The sequence below is a fragment of the Peromyscus maniculatus genome, chromosome 4 (genome assembly GCF_049852395.1).
Source record: "Peromyscus maniculatus bairdii isolate BWxNUB_F1_BW_parent chromosome 4, HU_Pman_BW_mat_3.1, whole genome shotgun sequence".
NCBI lineage: Eukaryota > Metazoa > Chordata > Mammalia > Rodentia > Cricetidae > Peromyscus > Peromyscus maniculatus.
The window spans coordinates 127,874,227-127,898,416 of NC_134855.1; positions in this window are offsets into that span (position 1 = coordinate 127,874,227).

Here is a 24,190-nt window from a genome sequence, read left to right on the forward strand (position 1 = left end):
TTAGATTTATAATTTGATTATATGTTTGGTAAAAGCAAAGCTGAAGCATCTTTCTTACTTGGTTCAAACATTGGAAGGCTACGGCCCTGCAAGCTTAGTTTTCATTGTACTAGGTTTCCACACAACACCTCAGATTCCCCCTAACTCTAACAGTCTCTCCTCACACTCTCTCCTTTCTTCTCTCCCTCCCAACTCCTTATCCCTCTCACTCCTGCCCCCATATGCCACCTCCACCCACAGAATCTATTTTATTTTCCCTTCCCAGAGATATCTGTGCTTTCCCCTAACAGTCCTCTTCTTTACCTAACCTCTGTGGTCTGTGGATTGTAATTTAATTACCATTTACATGACAGCTAATACCCACTTATAAGTGAACACATAACATATTTGCCTTTCTGTGTCCAGGTTACCTCACTCAAGACAATTTTTTTCTAGTTCCTTCAATTTGCCTGCAAATGTCATTTTTTAAATGTGTAAATGTACCACATTTTATTTATCCATTCTTCAGTTGAAGGACATCCAGGATGTTTTCAGTTTATGAGTATTATGAATAAAGCCACAGTGAACATAGTTGAGCAAGTGTCCTGTGGTAGGATGGAGTGTCCTTTAGGTTTATTCCCAAGGGTAGTATATCTGGGTCTTGAGATAGATTGATTCCCAATTTTCTGATGAACCACCATATTGATTTCCATAATGTCTGTACAAGTTTGCACCCCCAACAACAGTGGAGGAATGATTCAATTGTTCACCAGCATGAGCTGTTGGCTGTATTACTGATCGTAGATATTCTGACAGATGTAAAATGGAATCTCAAAGTAGTTTTAATTTGCATTTTCCTGATGGATAATTATGTAGAAAAAAATTTAAGTGTTTCTCAGTCATTTGAGATTCCTCTATTGAGAATTCTCTCTCTAAACCTGGATCCCATTTTTATTAGATCATTTGTTTTTTTATATGGATTTTTTTGAGTTCTATCGGATGTGTAGTTGGTAAAAATCTTTTCCTATTCTGTAGGTTGCTGCTTTGTCTAATTGGTAGTGTCCTTTGCCTTAGAAAAGATTTTCAGTTTTATGAGATTGCATTAATTAATTGTTGATCTTAGATCTGCATTATCAGTTTTTTGTTCAGAAAATTGTCTTCTGTGCTAATGTGTTTAAGGCATTTATCATACCACATATTTTTTGATAAATTTCTTTTTTATTTTATAATTTGATTTAATTTTACATATCAGCCACAGATTCCCCTGTCCTCCCTCCTCCCCCCTCCCCCCTCCCCCCAGCCCACCCCCCATTCCCATCTCCTCCAGGGCAAGGACTCCCTTGGGGATTCAGCTCAACCTGGTAGATTCTGTCCAGGCAGGTCCAGTCCCCTCCTCCCAGGCTGAGCAAAGTGTCCCTGCATAGGCTCCAGGTTCCAAACAGCCAGCTCATGCACTAAAGATAGGTCCTGGTGTCACTGCCTGGGTGCCTCCCAAACAGTTCAAGCTAATCAACTGTCTCACTTATCCAGAGAGCCTGATCCAGTTGGAGGCTCCTCATCTAAATGACTGAGAAACACTTAAATTTTTTTCAACATAATTATGTCAGGAAAATGCAAATTAAAGCTACTTTGAGATTCCATTTTACATCTGTCAGAATATATACGATCAGTAATACAACCAACAGCTCATAGTCCATGTGTTTCCACTAGTTTGGCTATTTGTCCCTGTGCTTTCTCCAGTCTTGGTCTCAACAATTCTTGCTCATACAATCCCTCCTCTTTCTTGCCAATTGGACTCCTGGAGCTCCACCTGGGGCCTGGCTATGGATTCTGCATCTGCTTCCATGAGTCATTGGATGAGATTTCTAGCACGACAGTTAGGGTGTTTGGCCATCCTATCACCAGATTAGGTCAGTTCAGGCTTTCTCTCAACCATGGCCAGTAGTCTATTGTGGAGGTATATTTGTGGATTTCTGGGGACCTCTCTAGCACTTTGCTTCTTCCTATTCCCATGGGGTCTTCACTTATCATGGTCTCTTTTTCCTTGTTCTCCCTCTATGTTCTTGATCCAGCTGGGATCTCCTCCTCCCCTAAGTTCTCTTTCCCTTGACCCTTGCCCTTCATTACCCTCCTCCCCTCACATCCAGTTTGCTCATGTAGATCTCATCCATTTCTCTGTCATTGGGTGATCCCTGTGTCTTTCTTAGGGTCCTGTTTTCTAGGTAGCCTTCTTGGAGTTGTGAGTAGCAGTCTATTCATCCTTTGTTTTACTCTAGTATCCACTTGTGAGTGAGTACATACCATGTTTGTCTTTCTGAGTCTGGGTTACCTCACTCAGAATGATTTTTTCTAGATCCATTCAATTGCCTGCAACCCTCATAATGTCATTGTTTTTCTCTGCTGAGTAGTACTCCATTGTGTAGATGTACCATATTTTCTTGATCCATTCTTCAGTTGAAAGGCATCTAGGTTGTTTCCAGGTTCTGGCTATTACAAACAATGCTGCTATGAACCCACATAAAGAAGTTGGAGAAATCTCACACTAGTTACTTAACAGCACACTTGAAAGATCTAGAACAAGAAGAAGCAAAGTCTCCCAGGAAGAATAGACGCCAGGAAATTATCAAAGTGAGAGGTGAAATTAATAAATTAGAAACTAAGAGAATAATACAAAAAGTTAATGAAACAAAGAGTTGGTTCTTTGAGAAATCAACAAGATAGACAAGCCTTTATCCAAACTAACCAAAAGGCAGAGAGAGAGCATCCAAATTAACAAAATCAGAAATGAAAAGGGGGACATAACAACAGACAATGAGGAAACCCAGAGAATCATCAGGTCATACTTCAAAAACCTCTACTCCACAAAACTGTAAAATCTAAAAGAAATGGATAATTTTCTGGATAGGTACCACATATCTAACTTAAATTAAGACCAGATAAACTATTTAAATAGTCCGATAATCACTAAGGAAATAGAATCAGTCATTAAAAGTCTCCCAACCAAAAAAGCCCAGGACCAGATGGTTTCAGCGCAGAATTCTACCAGATCTTCAAAGAAGAGTTAATACCAATACTCATTAAATTGTTATACACAATAGAAACAGAAGGAACATTACCAAACTCCTTCTATGAGGCTACAATTACCCTGATTCCTAAACCAAACAAAGATGCAACAAAGAAAGATAACTACAAACCGATCTCCCTCATGAACATTAATGCAAAAATTCTCAATAAAATACTGGCAAACAGACTCCAAGAACACATCAAAACAATTATCCACCATGATCAAGTAGGCTTCATCCCAGGGATGCAAGGGTGGTTCAACATACGAAAGTCCATCAATGTAATACACCATATAAACAAACTGAAAGAAAAAAAAAAACACACGATCATCTCACTAGATGCTGAAAAGGCATTTGACAAAATCCAACACCCCTTCATGATAAAGGTCTTGGAGTGATCAGGAATACAAGGAACATACCTAAACATAATAAAGGCATTTTACAGGGGAATCCATGGTTGATATGTAAATTTAAATCAAATTATAATTTTTTTAAAAGGCAATTTATTGCAAGCCAATAGCCCACATCAAATTAAATGGAGAGAAACTCAAAGCGATTCCATTAAAATAAGGCTATTTTCTAAAACCTGACTTTAGATAGATAGCACTGTCTGACAGAAAATAGTTTGCTTAATTTGACCAAAGATTTTAGATAATTAGTTGCCTTACTCTTGGTCAGTGGGATTAACATTGTGTCTACATGTGCTCCCCTCCCTCCCTCTTCCTGAGCAACACAAGACTCATTGTCAAATTTGCTCACAAGACCAACTGCAAGCAGTGTGTGCATCCATCTAACTTAGCGTTTTATTGCTGTGAAGAGATACTGTGGCCATGACAACTCTTGTAATGGGAAATGTTTAATTGGGACTGACTTACAGTTCAGAGGTGGCAAACATGGTATCATACAGGAAGACATGAAGAGAAAAGACGCACACATTATTAGTTTCCTCAGTTGACCTAGGAGTTTGAGTACTGAGTACATTTTGAGAGTGTTGCCCATGTGATGGGAGGAAGCATGTATATATATCCAAATTCTTGTACTTCTTCAGAGTAGATATGGAGGAAGAGTAACAGCAATAACATGTCACAGAGTCCATCTTATCCTATGGTAAAATCTGCTGTGACAAACACATTCATGTATCACCTATATTTCAGCTTCATTCAAGTTCTTAGAACATATATGAATATGACAGTCTCTGCCAGGATATAACTTCAATGGCCTATTGCCTGTTTCTCAATGTTAGCATTGTTCTGCTCTGTTATCCCAAGAGCCAAGCTTCCACTGTTCATAATTCTCTGAGCATTTGGATTTTCCACATTCTCTTTAAAATGCCCTTTTAAGATTTTCTTGTACCATATTAAGGCTTTTCTATCCCATAGTTGAATATTCGTCCCTGTTCTTCCACAGACCACTTTTAAAGACTAAGAACCAGATGGTCATGTTTCTCACCAGAATTCTACTTCTCAGTATCATTTTCTACAATTGTTTGTTTTATTATTATTGTGACAAAATGTCCAACAAAAAATCAATGCACCTAAGCAATGCCTCATACTGACTTTTGATTTTAGAGGCAATATCAATCATGACATATTAGGCATAGTGGTAGAAAGGTGAGGCTGGCTGGCCACATTGCATCTGTAGTGATAAGACAGAGAGTGAAGAGTTAATTCCTCCTCATTCTATATATATATATATATATATATATATATATATATATATATATATATATATATACAGAAATGTAGGGTTTTGTGTAATTTGTTCTGCTCTATCAGAGTGAGCAGGGTGCACCTGGTCCTAGATTTTCTATATTTGTTGCTGAGTATCTGTACTTTCTCCATTTCCTCATCAGTATAGTCATGCTTCTGGAGCCAATCTGTACAATATCAGTGTTTACTGGGAAGTGGTTTACTAAACCTGAAGGCCCACTCAAAGTGGAAAACTTTGTCCAGCAAGACTCCACTAGCCAAAGGTTTCACAGGCTTTGTGAAATGCTTTGCTTAGACAACAGATAGAAATATTGAAAACTACAAGATTAACATATGTAAGAAAGCAGTATGAAGGACTGGATTCCTTATAAGGAATTCATCTAACAAATAGCATATAAAGAGGCAATAAATAAATAAAGTTTAAGATACATATAGTATAGCCTGGGGACTATAAAGGACCATCTATTAGGTGACCTGATAACTTGTAGGCCCTTTCCCCAGCAAACTACAATTCCTCAGTCCTGGACAATTTTTTCAACTGGGGCATAAAAGCATTGGACTGAAGGCCCTCTGATCCTAAAGCCACAAAGTTTTACACTGAGTATGTCTTCCCTTAACACTTTTCATTTCCTTTCTATATCTCTGGCCTCCAGGGCTAGCATAAAATGCATAACTTTTTTTAATTTTTTTCTTTCATTCTGACAGCATCTGGGAATTCTACCTTTACTATACTGTTATTTCTCTGTCAAATTCCCCAAAAATGTCAATTTTCCTATTTTATGCTTTATTATTATTATTTTATTTTATTTTATAATATAATTTAATTCTACATAACAGCCACGGATTCCCTTGTTCTCCCCACTCCCACCCCCCTTCCCTTCCCCCTAATCCACCCCCATTCCCATCTCCTCCAGGTCAAAGACTCCCCTGAGGATTGAGATCAACCTGGTAGAATCAGTCCAGGCAGGTCCAGTCCGCTCCTCCCAGGCTGAGCCAAGCATCCCTGCATACGCCTCCTTGACTTGTCAGACTCTTCTAAATCTACCTTTGCATTGACTCGTGATCTTTCCCTACACTTCTGATTTTTTTTTATAATTTGATTTAATTTTACATATCAGCCATGGATTCCTCTGTTCTCCCCCCCACACCCGCACTCCCCCCAGCCTACCCCCTATTCCCATCTCCTCCAGGGCAAGTGCTCCCCTGGGAATTCAGCTCAACCTGGTAGATTCAGTCCAGGCAGGTCCAGTCCCCTCCTCCCAGGCTGCGCAAAGTATCCCTGCATAGGCCACAGGTTCCAAACAGCCAGCTCATGCACTAAGGAGAGGTCCCGGCCCCACTGCCTGGGTGTCTCCCCAATAGTTCAAGCTGATCACCTGTTTCACTTATACAGAGGGCCTGATGTTTTATAGTAAGCTGTGCCTTTCACTTTCTACTGTGATCAATTGGGCAGTCTCTCTGTAGTGTCAGTGTTGGAACCATTATAAACTTGTAGACTCCTGTGTTAGACAATAATTAGGCTATTACTATTCTTCAATAGCTCTTGATTGCATGGTTATACAGTCCCGTACTTTCACATGCCCCCTTCATTGTCACTCCTTCAGTTTTAAACTCAGTTAACTTTTGTTTATAAAGAGATAATTACCAGATAAATTGTACTGTGTATGGCTATGTCATCTCTGAATATTAATGACACTTCTGATGAAAATTCCCTAAATAATATATAAATATTATTGTCATAGAAGTGAGTCTTAAATTGATTCATGGGTTGAAAATTTCATCTTGATGCTCATTGCACTGAGATTTCTCCACACTTCTTAGTCAAAACACTTTTACAGAATATTGAGGAGTTACTCTTGATATATTTGTATATAAAAACAGCAGCAGCAACAACAACAAAACCTTTTTCTATTTATATATTCATTCTTGGGTATGGAAAACTTTCTCTAATCAACTGATTCATGAAATGATTCTTGTAATTCTGGCTAATGTTCCAGTAAACATATTCACTTTCTCTAGGGACCTGCTTGAAATTTTCCATAACAGCCTCTTAGTGATCAAAGAAGTTACTTTCTCTACTCCCATGCATGTTCTTTACCCCTGTATGGGTTCTTTATTCACAGGATTACTGTGTTTGTTATTTTAAACTTTATTTAATCCTAGTTATTTCACTTCACTGAATGCACATTTCCTCTTTCCTCTACCCTCTTGTCCTCTCACAACACCTGCTGTCTTTTCATCTCAGCATGTCTCATTGCATTCCTGCTTAGTGGGTGTGAAGCCAAGCCTGCTGACATGCTGCTGATGAGGATGCCAGGTTTCTCCCCAAACTCTAGTCTTTTCTTTTTTTTTTCTTTTTTTTTTTTATTTTACAACATTCAGTTCAACATAATAGCCACAGATTCCCCTGTTCTCCCCCTCTCGTCCCCCTCCCCCTCCCCCCAGCCCACCCCCCATTCCCACCTCCTCCAGATCAAGGTCTCCCCCGAGGACCAAGATTGACCTGATAGACTCAGTCCAGACAGGTCCATTCCCCCTCTCCCAGACCGAGCCAAGTGTCCCTGCATAAGTCCCAGGATTCAAACAGCCAACTCATGCAAGGAGCCCAGGACCCGGCACCAACGCACAGCTGCCTCCCAAACAGATCAAGCCAAATGACTGTCTCACCCATTCAGGGGGCCTGATCCAGTTGGGAGCCCCTCCGCCTTTGGTTCATAGATCCTGTGCTTCCATTCATTTGGTTATTTGTCCCTGTGCTTTATCCAACCTTGGCTTCAACAATTCTCGCTCATATAAACCCTCTTCTTTCTCACTAATTAGACTCCCAGTGCTCCACCAGGGGCCCAGCCATGGATGTCTGCATCCAGATTCCTCAGTCCTTGGATGGGGTTTATGGCACAACTATCAGGGTGTCTGGCCATCCTATCACCAGAGTAGGTCAGTGACTGCCGTCTCTCGACCATTGCCAGCAGTCTTTTGCGGGGGTATCTTTGTGGATCTCCGTGGGCCTCCCTAGCTCTCTGCTTCCTCCCCTTCTCATGTGGTCTTCATTTACCATGGTCTCCTATTCCTTGTTCTCCCTCTCTAGTCTTTTCTAACTCTAAATCCAATATATGATCATCTGTCCTTGAATTTGGTGTTTATTTTGTTGGTGGCAAGAATGGGGAATTGCCAGGGACCAGCCTCAGCAGTTTCAGGGATCTGAAGGATGGGATACCTAGAGGGCGCAATAACGACTCAGAGACATTGTTAGTGCAAGCTGACAGGTCACTTCAGGCTTCTGCAGTTGCGAAGTTTCTTTTGCTTCCCTAGCTTCTCCTAGCTTCCCTAACTTCTCTAACTTCTCTTAACTTCTCTTAGCTTCTCTTAGCTTCTCTAACTTCTCTTAACTTCTCTTAGCTTCTCTTAGCTTCTCTAACTTATGTTAGCTTCTCTTAGTTTCTCTTAGCTTCTCTAACTTCTCTTAGCTTTTCCTACATCTTCTTTAGCTTTTTGTCCTGGTAACCTCAGTCTTTTATTATCAAAAGAAAAGGGGGAACAGAAAGAAAAGGGGAAATCACCCAATATAAAATGTTCTCATGATTCCAAAAGTTATTCTTAGAAAATCACCAACATATTCTTCATCATCTTTTACTAAACACAGGAACTATCCCAGACTTGACACCAAAGCAAGCATAATCTATTTTTATTAATAATGATTATACAATCTTTTGAGCACTTGACTCAAAGGCTAGCAACTTGCAATTTCACAAAAAAAGGTAAAAATAAGAACAGTGGTCAATGTACCAGACAGTCATTTCCTTCTCACACAGCCTGCTCCGACCTCAGGACCCCTGTAGCCTCCTAAGTTCCTCCTCAGCCCTCTGCAAACACCAAGCCCCATGACTGGTGGGCTACCAGAAATCTGTCCCTGCAAGTCAGCAACTTCTGTCCTTCTATACCCAACAATTCCAAGGAAGACCTAATCTAATTTATAGAGCTTCTATGAAAGGAAGCTCACCTTTCTTGGCAGCTCTTTTCAATCTAGGATTGAAAATAATTAAATAAATAAATAAATAAATAAATAAATAAATAAATAAATAAATAAATAAAACTTATAGCAATCACTCCATTAATTGTCACATTATCTCCACACTCTTTCAGGAGGAGTAAAAAGTATCTGAATTAAAGTTTCCATCTCCTTTTCTTGGAGAAGGCCACTATTTTCCTCCTATTCTAGGTTCCCACACTTTTAGTTTGTCATCCTATTTTTAGGTTACTCCATCCATAGTCTTCAGCCAATACCCCTTAGGGTCTCAAGTTTTACACAATGTCCTTGTAATATCCTCAGAAACTAAATTATTCATCATGGCCAATTTAAGTCCAGTGTGTTGATACACATCATACCATGTGCTATAGTTGACAACGTATTCGGTACAGTTTATCCAAGCCTAAAAACCTTCCCCAGGCTGCGGGTTCTTTCCCATGAACTACATAACTGCCTTAACCTCAGCCTGGGTGATCATCTCTGTATAATTTCCTGTGAATTTACTTCACTCCTTTCCTGTATCACAGAAATCACCATTTGTCTAAGAACATAGAACATGAAGATAAGATAGATGAAAAAGACTAGTATTACAAGAAATATTTATATGGAGGAGGGCATGACATGTGCACGCCATAAAGCATGACCTTGGGACACATAGGCATTTCTGCCTTGGCCCTCTAGAGGCATGCTAAGCAGAAGATCCCTAGGGGAACACACAGAGGGTTGATGGTCCCCTTTTCTCCAATCTCTGCTGGAAGTACATCAACCATCTTATATGCTGTCCCCAGCAGGGAATGGCAAGGATATATTATTTTCTATGTTTTTCAGCATTATACATTTGCCCTTCGAATGTCACCATTCTGTGGACTCCATAAAACATGGTTTTCGAATAGTCATTTGCATCTATGTTCTGAAACCGTGATGATCTGACATCTTTCTCATGCTTCAAAATCTCAGGTCAAATAAAAGTAGACAACCTTGACGAGGCACATTCCCTTCCAATAGTCATGTCTTTTCTTACCCTGGTAGTGATGGACTTATGGACATTCACATTCACCTTCAGGTTTTTCTTTGTCTGTGACCTTCTTTTGCTTTGTTGTTGTCTTTGTGTGAGCCCTAATTTACACTGGAAAAAGCCTGTGTGAGGGCTGACTTCTGTGAAATTATATATCCATCAAAGTAGGCTATGGAGCAGAGTACTAAGCATTTCCCATTTTATTGGCATATCTAGGCCACCTTTTCAATAGTGTATCTTGCAGGCAGGCATCCATTGAAGACCACTGGGTTTGTAGTTAGGTTGGTGTTTACATTTCCCTTTCAGTAGCCTGAAGAATAACTTTTTGTACCCAAACCAGTAGTTGTTAAGGTTTCATGTATATACCTACTCAACTTTCTCTGTGTTCAATAGATTGTGTAGGTGTTGTTTTCAGATATGGGCTCTTGACATTAGTTTGTGGAAAAAAATTGTAATCATAGAAATTGTTTTGTCCAAAAACTCAATTAGATAGATGTAACCCAATCTTTACTTGGTTACAAATGATGGCCCATCATGATACTGTCTTGACATCATCCATATTGCCTTTATATGTTTATATATTTCAGGAAGCTTCTAATGTACTATTTTTCTATAATTCCCTTAAAATGGCCCTTAAAAAATTAAGCTAAATTAAAAATTAAGCTAAAAAGCTTTCTTTTCTTGTATTCCCTCCCTCATCTCTTGCTTTTCTCCCTTTCTGCACTTGTTCCTTTTCTTCCAGTCCCCACAATCCATATATAACAATTTATTCTACTTTTTCCTGTGAGATCTTTCTATCCCTACACTCAAGTCCCTAGCTCTATACATAACATTTGTTGTTCAATGTATTGTAGTTTGTTTATCAATGACTTAAGCAATAATATTCACATATAAATGAATACATATCATACATACTTATTTTGTGGGCCTGGGTTACGCCACTAAGGATGATGCTTTTGAGTTCCACTCAATTTCCTGCAAATTTCATAATGTCCGTTTTTTTAAATCATTGAGTAAAATAGTCAATTATGTAAATATACCACATTTTCTGTATCCATTCATTTTGGTTGACAGACCTTGCTTCAATTTCTGGATATTATGAATAGAGTAGGAAGGAACAAGTTTATAGCAAGTGTCCCTATAATAGAATGAAGCAATGTGGGAGCATACGTCCAGAGTAGTATTGCCTGGGTCTTGAGGTACACTGATTCTCATCATCCTGAGCATCTGCCACATTGAATTCTATGGTGGCTATACAAATTTGAACTGACAATAACAATGGTTGTGTTTTCTTCTTGCTCCATATCCTTGCAAGTAATATCTTTCATTTATTTTATTGATCTTGGCCATTTCTGATCTGTGTACATTGATATTTCAAAGTAGTTTTGATTTGAATTTCCCTGTTTTCCTGATGGATGATAAACTAAGGATGTTTAAGAGTTCTCAATGTGCTTACCAGTAATTTGAGGGTTTTTTCCCTTTGTAAAAAATGAGTTCTGATCTCATTTTAAAAGTTGGTTATGTTTTCTCGACATATATTTTCTTTTTATTCCTTTATATATTTTGAATATCAGCCCTCTGTCAGCTGTGCATTTGGTAAAAAATCTTTTCCCATTTTGTAGGGTATAAAAGTCAATCAGTTTGCAGTGATTTTTGAAGGCACAAAGTGTTCATGGAAAGCAGCTGTGGCTTGGCAGTGTGAGGCTTGGATAGAATCCCAAGGACTGAATGGATCATGGAGATAAGTTGAAGTATCATTGATTGCAAGAACCCCAAAATTTTCAAGACACCATTATCAAGGGATGACAAAAAAATATAGCTTCAGTTGTGTTACAGTGACCTGAGCCTAAAGCTCAAGCTGTGTGAGCTGATGTTACCAGGCTGGAAAAATGAAGCCCTTTGGAAACTTGAAGATCTTAATTGGTTCATAGAAGACAAGCATGAAGTTTTGAAGTGTTTAACTTCAAATTTGCTTTGATTGAAATGTAGCTGGGCTCAGCTTCTTGCCTCTTGGCATAAGAAAGGAAGTAAGTTTCTTTTAAGTTTTATAGTATCTTCAATTGATGACTATTTTTACAGAATTTGAATTTCTGAGTGACTTGGATTTTAGCACCACAAGATATTGTAAAAGTACTGAATATACCCAGCCTGCCCCGGACGACTTCCCTTCTGGACCAGAGGTGAGTGCCTGGGTCCAGCCAGGACCCCATCCCTGGCCACCAGCCACCCCGGGAGGACCTGCCCAGCTTGGCGCCGGGTTCTGGCCACCGGGCAGCTCCCCTTCTAGCCCCACCGGGAGGGATCCCCATTTCCAAGCCCCCGGCAGCCCCTGCAGTCTCCGCGCCCTGCCCCCACGCCCATCTGCCAAGACCCCACCCACTTCCTGAGACTTAGAGACCGGCCCCCAGCTCCCAGCCTGCCCCAGACGACTTCCCTTCTTGACCAGAGGTGAGTGCCTGGGTCCAGCCAGGACCCCATCCCTGGCCACCAGCCACTCCTGAGAGGCCTGCCCAGCTTGGCGCCGGGTTCTGGCCACCGGGCAGCTCCCCTTCTAGCCCCACCGGGAGCGATCCCCATTTCCAAGCCCCCGGCAGCCCCTGCAGTCTCCGCGCCCTGCCCCCACGTCCATCTGCCCAAGACCCCACCCACTTCCTGAGACTTAGAGACCGGCCCCCAGCTCCCTGCCTACCCCCGACAACTTCCCTTCTGGACCAGAGGTGAGTGCCTGGGTCTAGCCCGGACCCCATCCCTGGCCACCAGCCACCCTGGGAGGACCTGCCCAGCTGGCGCCGGGTTCTGGCCACCGGGCAGCTCCCCTTCTAGCCCCACCGGGAGGGATCCCCATTTCCAAGCCCCTGGCAGCCCCTGCAGTCTCTGCGCCCTGCCCCCACGCCCATCTGCCCAAGACCCCACCCACTTCCTGAGACTTAGAGACCGGCCCCCAGCTCCCAGCCTGCCCCTGACGACTTCCCTTCTGGACCAGAGGTGAGTGCCTGGGTCCGGCCAGGACCCCATCCCTGGCCACCAGCCACTCCTGAGAGGCCTGCCCAACTTGGCACCAGGTTCGGGCCACCGGGCAGCTCCCCTTCTAGCCCCACCGGGAGGGATCCCCATTTCCAAGCCCCCGGCAGCCCCTGCAGTCTCCGCGCCCTGCCCCCACGCCCATCTGCCCAAGACCCCACCCACTTCCTGAGACTTAGAGACCGGCCCCCGGCTCCCAGCCTGTCCCCGACTGCCATTCTGGACCAGAGCTTGCCCCTGACTTCCCTTCTGGACCAAAGAGTTGGACAAGAGAACTCACTTTTGGACAAGAGAGAGAGTCTTCCTGAGTCTGTCAGCTCTTTGTGAAACAAGTCCACTGATAAGACCAAGAAGGAATCACAAGGAGATGGGCAGACGTCAAAGCAGAAGTACATACAGCAAAATGAAGAGCAATACAGCATCACCAGAACCTAGCTCGCCTCCAACATCTAGACCTGAACACCAAAAATTGGAAGAAGCAGAAGAAAGTAGCCTTATGAGTAACTTCATGAAGAAGGTAGAGGCTTGTGTAGAGGAAAAGACAAGAAAATTGGAAGAACGCTGTAAACAACTAGAGGAAAGGGCAAACAAATTAGAAGAAAACAATAAAGTCCTGGAAGAAAACATTAAAATCCTGGAAGAAAACAATAAAGCACTGAAAGAAAATCATGAAAAAGCAATGAAACAAACAAAGGAAACAGTCCAAGATCTGAAAAGGGAAATTGAAAAAATGAAAAAGACACAAACAGAGGGAATGCTGGAAATAGAAAACCTGAGTAAAAGATCAGGAACTTCGGATGCAAGTATAACCAACAGAATGCAAGAGATGGAAGAGAGGATTTCTGGCATTGAAGATACAGTAGAAGAAATAGTTCCATCAGTCGAAGGAAACACTAAAGCCAACAAAGTCATGAACCAAAATGTCCAAGAAATCTGGGACACCATAAAAAGACCAAACTTACGAATTATAGGGATAGAAGAAGGTGAAGAATACCAACTCAAAGGCACAGAAAATATATTCAACAAAATTATAGAAGAAAACTTTCCCAACTTAAAGAAGGAAATGCCTATGAAGATACAAGAAGCCTATAGAACACCAAACAGACTAGACCCCCAAAAAAAGTCCCCTCGACACATAATAATTAAACAACTAAATGTACAGAATAAAGAAAGAATATTAAGAGCAGCCAAGGAAAAAGGCCAAGTGACCTATAAAGGTAAACCCATCAGAATAACACCCGATTTCTCAATGGAGACTTTGAAAGCCAGAAGGACCTGGACAGATGTAATGCAGACACTAAGAGACCATGGATGTCAGCCCAGACTAATATACCCAGCAAAACTTTCAATCATCATAGACGGAAGGAACAAGACATTCGAAGACAAAGCCAGATTTAAACAATACCTATCCACAAACCCAGCCCTACAGAAAGCACTAGAAGGAAAATTCCAACCGAGGGAAGTCAGATACACACTTGAAAACACAGGCAATAGATAAAGCCACAACAGTAAACCCCAAAGAAGAGAAGTACACACACACTACCACCAAAAATAACAGAGATGAAGAATCACTGGTCATTAATATCCCTTAATATCAACGGACTTAATTCACCTATAAAAAGACATAGACTTACAGAATGGATACGAAAGCAGGACCCATCCTTCTGCTGCATACAAGAAACTCATCTCAAATTCAAAGATAGACACTACCTAAGAATAAAAGGCTGGGAAAAGACTTTTCAATCAAATGGTCTTAAGAAACAAGCAGGGGTAGCCATCCTGATATCCAACAAAATAGACTTCAAACTAAAATCAATCAAAAGAGATCAAGAAGGACATTACATCCTCATCACAGGAAAGATCGACCAAGATGAAGTTTCAATTCTGAACATATATGCCCCAAACATAAGGGCACCCACATATGTAAAAGAAACATTACTAAAGCTTAAACCACATATAAAACCCCACACATTAATAGTGGGAGATCTCAACACCCCACTTTCACCACTGGACAGATCTCCCAAATCGAAACTTAACAGAGAAATAAAGGACTTAACCGATGTCATGACCCAATTGGACCTAATAGATATCTACAGAACATTCCATCCTAACAAGAAAGAATATACTTTCTTCTCAGCACCCCATGGAACTTTCTCTAAAATCGACCACATACTTGGCCACAAAGCAAATCTCAACAGATACAAAACAATCAGAATAACCTCCTGTGTTCTATCAGATCACCATGGTTTAAAGCTAGATTTCAACAACAACAAAAACTACAGAAAACCTACAACCTCATGGAAACTGAATAATGCTCAACTGAATCACCAATGGGTTAAGGAAGAAATAAAGAAAGAAATTAAAGACTTCCTAGAGATCAATGAAAATGAAGACACCACATACCCAAACTTATGGGACACTATGAAAGCAGTGCTAAGAGGGAAATTCATAGCACTAAATGCCCACATAAAGAAGTTGGAGAAATCGCACACTAGTGAATTAACAGCACATCTGAAAGCTCTAGAACAAGAAGAAGCAAAGTCTCCCAGGAAGAATAGACGCCAGGAAATTATCAAAGTGAGAGGTGAAATTAATAAATTAGAAACTAAGAGAATAATACAAAAAATTAATGAAACAAAGAGTTGGTTCTTTGAGAAAATCAACAAGATAGACAAGCCCTTATCCAAACTAACCAAAAGACAGAGAGAAAGAATCCAAATCAACAAAATCAGAAATGAAAAGGGGGACATAACAACAGACATTGAGGAAATCCAGAGAATTATAAGGTCATATTTCAAAAACCTCTACTCCACAAAACTGGAAAACCTAAAAGAAATGGACATTTTTCTGGATAGATACCACATACCTAAGTTTAATCAAGACCAGATAAACTATTTAAATAGTCCAATAACCCCTAAGGAAATAGAAACAGTCATTAAAGGTCTCCCAACCAAAAAAAGCCCAGGACCAGATGGTTTCAGCGCAGAATTCTACCAGATCTTCAAAGAAGAGTTAATACCAATACTCTCTAAATTGTTCCACATAATAGAAACAGAAGGAACATTACCAAACTCCTTCTATGAGGCTACAATTACCCTGATTCCTAAACCAAACAAGGATGCAACAAAGAAAGAGAACTACAGACCGATCTCCCTCATGAACATTGATGCAAAAATACTCAATAAAATACTGGCAAACAGACTCCAAGAACACATCAGAACAATTATCCACCATGATCAAGTAGGCTTCATCCCAGGGATGCAAGGGTGGTTCAACATACGAAAGTCCATTAATGTAATACACTATATAAACAAACTCAAAGAAAAAAACCACATGATCATCTCACTAGATGCAGAAAAGGCATTTGACAAAATCCAACACCCCTTCATGATAAAAGTCTTGGAGCGATCAGGAATACAGGGAACATACCTAAACATAATAAAGGCAATATATAGCAAACCAACAGCCAACATCAAATTAAATGGAGAGAAACTCAAAGCAATTCCACTAAAATCAGGAACGAGACAAGGCTGTCCACTCTCCCCATACTTATTCAATATAGTACTTGAAGTTCTAGCCAGAGCAATAAGACAACATAAGGAGATTAAGGGGATTCAAATTGGAAAGGAAGAAGTCAAGCTTTCCCTATTTGCAGACGACATGATAGTATACTTGAGTGACCCCAAAGATTCCACCCAGGATTTGATAAAGCTTATAAACACCTTCAGCAACATAGCAGGATACAAAATCAACTCAAAAAAATCAGTAGCCCTCCTATATACAATGGACAAAGAAGCTGAGAAGGCAATTAGAGATACATCACCCTTTACAATAGCCAAAAATGACATAAAATACCTTGGGGTAACACTAACCAAGCAAGTGAAGGACCTATATGACAAGAACTTTAAGTCCCTGAAAAAAGAAATTGAAGAAGATCTCAGAAAATGGAAAGATCTTCCATGCTCATGGATAGGCAGGGTTAACATAGTAAAAATGGCAATCTTACCAAAAGCAATTTACAGATTCAATGCAATCCCCATCAAAATACCAACACAATTCTTCACAGATCTGGAAAGAACAATACTCAACTTCATATGGAAAAACAAAAAACCCAGGATAGCTAAAAGAAACCTGTACAATAAAACAACTTCTGGAGGCATCACAATCCCCGACTTCAAGCTCTACTATAGAGCTACAGTAATAAAAACAGCCTGGTATTGGCATAAAAACCGACATGTGGACCAATGGAATCGAATTGAAGACCCTGACATTAACCCACACACCTATGGACATATAATTTTTGACAAAGAAGCCAAAAGTGTACAATGGAAAAAAGAAAGCATCTTCAACAAATGGTGCTGGCATAACTGGATATCAGCGTGTAGAAGGCTGCAAATAGATCCATATCTGTCACCGTGCACAAAACTTAAGTCCAAGTGGATCAAAGACCTCAACATAAATCCAGCTACTCTGAACCTGCTAGAAGAAAAAGTAGGAAATAGTCTTGAACGCCTTGGCATAGGAGATCACTTCCTAAATATAACACCAGTAGCGCAGACACTGAGACAAACAATCAATCAATGGGACCTCTTGAAACTGAGAAGCTTTTGTAGAGCAAAGGATACGGTCAACAAGGCAAAGCGACAGCTTACAGAATGGGAAAAGATCTTCACCAACCCCACATCTGACAGAGGACTGATATCCAGAATATATAAGGAACTCAAGAAATTAGACATCAAAAGGACCAACAGTCCAATTGAGAAGTGGGCTTTAGAACTAAACAGAGAATTCTCAACAGAGGAATCCCAAATGGCTGAAAGACATTTAAGGAATTGCTCAACTTCCCTAATCATCAGGGAAATGCAAATCAAGACAACTCTGAGATACCACCTTACGCCTGTCAGAGTGGCTAAGATCAAAAACACTGAAGACACTTTATGCTGGAGAGGATGTGGAACTAGGGGAACTCTCCTCCACTGCTGGTGGGAATGCAAGCTTGTACAACCACTTTGGAAATCAATATGGCGCTTTCTTAGAAAATTGGGAATCAATCTCCCCCAAGATCCAGCTATACCACTCCTGGGCATATACCCAAGAAATGCTCAATCATACCACAAGAGCACTTGCTCAGCTATGTTCATATCAGCATTGTTTGTAATAGCCAAAACCTGGAAACAACCTAGATGCCCTTCAACTGAAGAATGGATAAATAAATTGTGGCACATATACACAATGGAATACTACTCAGCAGAGAAAAACAACGACATCACACGGTTTGCAGGCAAATGGATGGATCTAGAAAAAATCATCCTGAGTGAGGTAACCCAGACTCAGAAAGACAAATATGGTATGTACTCACTCATAGGAAGATGCTAGATGTGGAACAAGGATGACTAGACTGCTACTCACATCACCAGTGAGGCTACCTGGAAAACGGGACCCCAAAAAAAGACACGGAGAAATGGACAAGATCTACATGAATAGCCTGGTCATGAGTGGGAACAATGAAGGGCGACAGTCGAGGGAAAGAGTGGGAGATCCTAGCTGGATCAAGAAAAGAGAGGGAGAACAAGGAATAGGAGACCATGGTAAATGAAGACCACATGAGAAGGTGAGAAGGGGAGGAAGCAGAGAGCTAGGGAGGCCCACGGAGATTCACAAAGATACCCCCTCAAAAGACTGCTGGCAATGGTCGCGAGACGGCAGGAACTGACCTACTCTGGTGATGGGATGGCCAGACACCCAAATAGTGGTGCCATAAACCCCATCCAAGGACTGAGGAATCTGAAGGCAGACATCCACGGCTGGGCCCCTGGTGGAGCACTGGGAGTCTAATTAGTGAGTAAGAAGAGGATTTATATGAGCGAGAATTGTTGAAGCCAAGGTTGGATAAAGCACCGGGACAAATAACCAAATGAATGGAAGCACAGGATCTATGAACCAAAGGCTGAGGGGCCCCCAACTGGATCAGGCCACCTGAACGGGTGAGACAGTCATTTGGCTTGATCTGTTTGGGAGGCAGCTGTGCATTGGTGCCAGGTCCTGGGCGCGTTGCATGAGTTGGCTGTTTGAATCCTGGGACTTATGCAGGGACACTTAGCTCGGTCTGGGAGGGGGGAATGGACCTGCCTGGACTGAGTCTACCAGGTCAACCCCGGTCCTCGGGGGAGACCTTGATCTGGAGGAGGTGGGAATGGGGGGTGGGCTGGGGGGAGGGGTGGGCGAGAGGGAGAGAACAGGGGATTCTGTGGCTATTATGTTGAACTGAATGGTGTTATAAAATAATAATAATAATAATAATAAAAAAAAATAAAAAATAAAAAATAAAAAAAAAAAAAAAAAAAAAAAAAAAAAAAAAAGTACTGAATATAAAAAGTATATACATTATGAAATTTTACAGTAATTTTAAAGTTATTCTATGTGTATATTGTGGTACTATTATGATATCCCGAGGAGAACAAAGAATGAAAGTTTGTGTTTTAACAGTGATGCATTTATGTGACAAGTTGTGAGGCAAAAACAAGTCAAAAGTGTAGCACCCATAAATATAGGAAGTTAGGATATTTTTATTTTAAATAGTTTTGGTTGAGATTCTCGGGTGTTGTCTGGGGAAAGCAATAAGCACTCACCAAAAGTTATATACTATCAGGATTGAAATTGGGATAATCATTCCTTCATTATCTGTATATGGAATGTATATGAATTCTACCCATAGCCAGTGTATCAAAGGTTGTTGGAATTCTGAGTTCTCAGCTGGAAAGAAACTTGAATCAGATAGCATGATGATAGTCTTCATTCAATCCCTTGTCCCTTTAATTTGAATTCTTTTCCCCTTACCTCAGTTTTGTCTTCTAATACTTAACATTAATGCTTTCCAATGCTTGAAAATCTGGCTGCTATCAGATATTCCTTGCTGAACTGATAGATAAATTTTATTAGTGAGAGATCAAAATTCATATTCTGTCTCATCTGAGGTGGATATGAGAGAATGTTCATTTGGAGACTGCAAAGTTATCATTTGAAGGGAATCTGGAAGGAAGGATAGAATCAGTGGAGCTATTAAACCATGTACATGCATTGATCCCTCTGCAGTTGGCTGTAACACTACCAGCATGCAAGCCATAGAGCATGTTCATCACTAAGTGCATGATCATTTGATGCTAGTAATTAATTAATATTTAAAGCAAAGTCTCATAGAAATCTAAACCAGACATGCAAATCTTAGGTGTATAATTCATATTATCCTACTTATTTGGTCTGATGTAACATTGTATTAAGAAGCACACAAAATTAGTGTCATTGATATTTAGGGTTATGAGTCTTTAGTTATTGTAAATCACTTTTATCATATTAAGAATAGTGTGGAGCCTCATCAAAGCATGTTATTGGATAAGGACTGGGAAGTCTTCCATTTTATCCAGATCAGCAATCAACATGCCCCAAGAAATAACCAACAAGTCATGATTAAGTTTAATTTATATCCACATTTTTCTGATTTAAATGTTCATAAGTACCCTCTACTTGGGTATAAACTCTGCATCCCTTTTGTTTTTATTTTGTAACTCTTATCTGTCTAACTTCTGCAAGTTGAAGGAAAATGGCAATAGTATCAATGTCAGGATCCTGGGAAATTTAGCAATCATGTGATCATTTTACTCCATTCAAATATGAGGGCAGTTCTGAGCAAGTGATCAACATGTCAAAGAAGTCTTATTGCTGATTATCTTCATTGATTTTAAGAAAGATCAATTCTTATTATTTTCAATTATCTGTAGGTGTGTGTGTTTGTTTATATAAATATATATGGTTAGATTCAAGTTAGTACAAGTGACCTTCTCGGCCAGAAGCATTTGTTATAATTAGCTAGACATGTAAAATTTGTCATTTGCCTGATTTGGATGCCAGGAACTGAACTCAAATCTTCTGGAAGATCATCAAGTCCTCTGTATCTCTAGGCCATCTCTCCAGTACTTTTACTTTTTTTCACCTGTGATTCATCTCAGATGGAGCATATACCAATCTTAGGACAGATGGTCTTGAGTTCTGGTTTTAAAAAGTTAACTGAAAGGGACAAAGAGTAAGCCACCAAGCAGCCTTCAAGATCACTTCCTTTACAGAATATAATGACTGGGGCTAATAAGTCATAGAAAGAAAAAAACACTCTCCAAATTAAGGGTTATTGTAGCACAAATTGTGAGAAAGTCTTATTAATAAAACAAACCTGGAGCCAGGTATTGGGGTGAACGCTGAATGATCAGAGAGACAGAGCAAGCCACAGCTACCTCACTTTGCCAATTCCTCAGATGATTCTGTTTCCTCAGACTGGATGCCTCTCAGCTAAACTGTGCTGTTCAAAAGCCTAAAAGCTTAACCAAACTAGTTCCTTGTTTTCATGCCTTATATACCTTTCTGCTTTCTGCCCTCACATCCTGGGATTAAAGGCTCACTTCTTGGGACTAAAGGCATGAGCCACCATGCCTAGCTGTTTCCGGTGTGGCTTTAAACTCACAGACATCTGGATGGATTTCTGCCTCCCAAGTGATAGGACTAAAGGCGTGTATGCCACCATTTTCTGTCCTCTATATCTAGTGGCTGTTCTGTTCTCTGACCCCAGATAAGTTTATTAGGGTGCACAATATTTTGGGGAACAGAATACCACCACAGGTTATTTCAGAAGTTTTGTGAAAAAAAAATTTCCCCCTAAAAGGCACAACTGAATTTTCCTGGATACCCTGAAATACCACCCTTCCATGGACAGTTCTGAAGTCTGACCCTGGATGATTCTGCCTTCTGCACACCACAAAGAAAAGGATTTTTAGGGAGAGTAAGAGTTCATTTTGAAGGATATAGGAATTTGCAAGCCAGAGAACAGTGACACCTTTTGCACACAGGATGACCAACATAGAAAAGCTCAGAAGGGGATAAATAAGTGTTGTAAAGCAAGTCGGCATTAAGGGTCAGCCTGGAGTTGTGAGACAGTAAGAAGGAGAGGAGATACAGAGGTGATGAAGAGTAAGTAGGGTTGAAGATACACCTGTGTGGATATTAAAAAGAAAGAACAGGAGCCAGATACCAGATACATTTGGGGAAATGTGAAAACAGAGGAACTACATAGGCAAGGAACTGGAAAAGGAGGAGCAAGTGTGAAAGAGCATGTGGCACTGGCAAGGAGCCCATGCAGGATGAGAGTGCGCGATAAGAAAGAAGCTCATTTCCAGGCTATAATCACTACCTCACTGAGGCTCACTTCTGTAATAAATCAAGTATTGGATCCAATTTCTTATCTAGGAAAACCATGGCCTGCTTGTTCCATGCTCCACTACTCCTGTTGACAACTCTCATGGTGGCTGTGAACCTGAGTGCTGTACTGGGTCACACATTGTTGGGTGTCATACAGAAATATGGTATGCAGGAGAAGGGGGCCCCAGAAGCACTGGACTATGCTTTCAGAAAGTACAATAAAAACAATAATGAATTACATCTGAGCTGGGTTGTGGAAATACAGAATGTCCAAGAGCAGGTATGTGACCCTTGAAGTGAGAGAGCCTGAATTTTTCTCTGAGAGGGCCTTCGTCCATCATTCACTCTTCCCTGATGCTATGCTTCTGGCTCTACTTTAGTGTACTTTGCAACATTTGATCTGAGGTGGACACAATGGCAGTATCCATAAGCCCCTGCCTCACATTAAGCTTTGTCCTCTTGGTGAATTTTTTGAGATGTTTTGATAACAAACTATTTAGTATTTCCTACCAGATTTTTAAAATGCATTTTATACACCCCCAAGGTTTAATAAGGTAAATTAGGAACCAACTGTACCATTCAATTATTTCATGTGCATAATTGCTCAGTTTGCTGAGGTCCACTAATGACCATTGTCAGAATAACTTCTTGTCATAATTGCTTTTTGTTCTCTGACCTGTCTTTGCTTGGTTTTGCAAACCTTGGTGTTATATAAATTCCAGCCAGCCTTGGCTATAAGACTATGTCCAGTGTCATGGACATAGTGGTCTTCTAATATAACAAAACTTTTTTTTTTATTATTTAACAAATAGATTATGAATTCCTGTGATGATGCTCCACAGTGAACTCCTACAGGGACACATTTCTCAGAACAAGTCCCTCCATACTTCATAACAATGTACAATAAATATTAGTCTGTTTGATCTGGACATTCCTCTAGTTTGAATACAGATGACTACTTAAGTTCCTATCTGTGGCTTCTTAATAAGGACTGCCAATCTCCTGATGAGCTTAAGTTCCCTTTGGATGTGGATCCTGGAGTAGTCCAAGGAATCAACTTCAACAAACATCTGCTACTTCCTCTAGACATGATCCTTGGATGATAATCTGGATATTCCTTCCAAACTTGGTAAAGAAAACCACTCTGAATTGTGTCTGGACACAGCATCATTGATTTAGATATCTATAGATAAAGGTACCTATAGATAGATCTATTGATATCTGTAGATAAAGGAGAATATTGAAAGAAGATTAAGGGGCCAAGAGCTAAGCTGTTAGGCCACAAGGTCAAATTTTAAGTAATTTGGAATTTAGGCTATCAGCCTTCATCCTATTACAAAACCATCCAAATCTAATCATCTCTGCAGAAGTCTTCCCATACACTCACGTATGGGTATTACTAATAGCAATATGGACACAGCAATGCCACATGGTAAGCCAGTGTAGAGAGATCTTTACTGATTTTCCTGGATAGCAAGGGAGTCAAGAATATCCCAGTTCCTCCTGCTGGAGCATTTTCCCTTGAACACACTGCAAGCCTCCCAGATACCATGGACCTTGCCAGCCTATTCACTTCTCAAGTATGATACTTAAGTTAAAGAAATCTCTGATAGGCTATCTATATTGTTAATATTGTTTGAGAAATAGATAAGTGATTATTCAGAAAATCTTATTACAAGTTTGTGTTATGGCCTTTCCAGAGATGATTGGATCATGAGGATCATGGGAGTTCTCTGATCTAATCAATGAACCAGTCCTAAACATGATGTAATTAATCAATGGTGATGAAAAGTAGGTAAAAGGCCTACTTGAAGAAATAGTTCATTGGAAACCTGTAGTGGGTAGCTGTTCCAGCTTTGACCTGGAAGTACTACCCCCAGTGAGGCTTCCAGTAACTGTCACGCCTACCTATGACCTGCCCCTGAGGTGGGACTGAGACGGAAGCCCTGAAGACCTGAGATTTGGATATGCCAGCTCTCTTGGTTCTTAGTGATCCTGGATGCTGGATAGTAGTCTGAGTGGAGTTCTCCAGAGAAACCAGCTGGACTTCATCTCACCTCTCCAAAATTCTGTAACCTATCCCTTTACTTGTTGTAAGTTATCTCCCAAAATAAACCTCCCTTTTAACTACCTGGAG